This window comes from Melopsittacus undulatus, chromosome 7 (assembly GCF_012275295.1).
Source record: "Melopsittacus undulatus isolate bMelUnd1 chromosome 7, bMelUnd1.mat.Z, whole genome shotgun sequence".
In the NCBI taxonomy this organism is placed as follows: domain Eukaryota; kingdom Metazoa; phylum Chordata; class Aves; order Psittaciformes; family Psittaculidae; genus Melopsittacus; species Melopsittacus undulatus.
Genome location: NC_047533.1, coordinates 65,882,838 through 65,883,149, shown reverse-complemented (window position 1 = coordinate 65,883,149; position 312 = coordinate 65,882,838).

The following is a 312-nucleotide window of genomic DNA, read 5'->3' as shown; positions in this document are numbered from 1 at the left end:
TGTAAAAATAGCTAAATAAGAGGAATACTGAATAGATGTTTGTGACTAACACTGATTCATAATGCAGGGTCAGAATTTAGCCCCAAAGCTGCTTTTCTCTTTCCAAAAAGAGCAGCAGCATTTTTTAAGGTGATTAGTAATTGCAGTGTCTTTTCACTTGACAATATGAATTATTCTTCATGTGGACAAATAGAGGAAAAATGCAACAGCAAAAAACTAACACAGTAGCTCTTTTGTGACCAGCACCATCTCACAAAAACATTATTTTCTTTTCCTTCATTCATTTGCATATATATTTATTTGCAGAAGGCA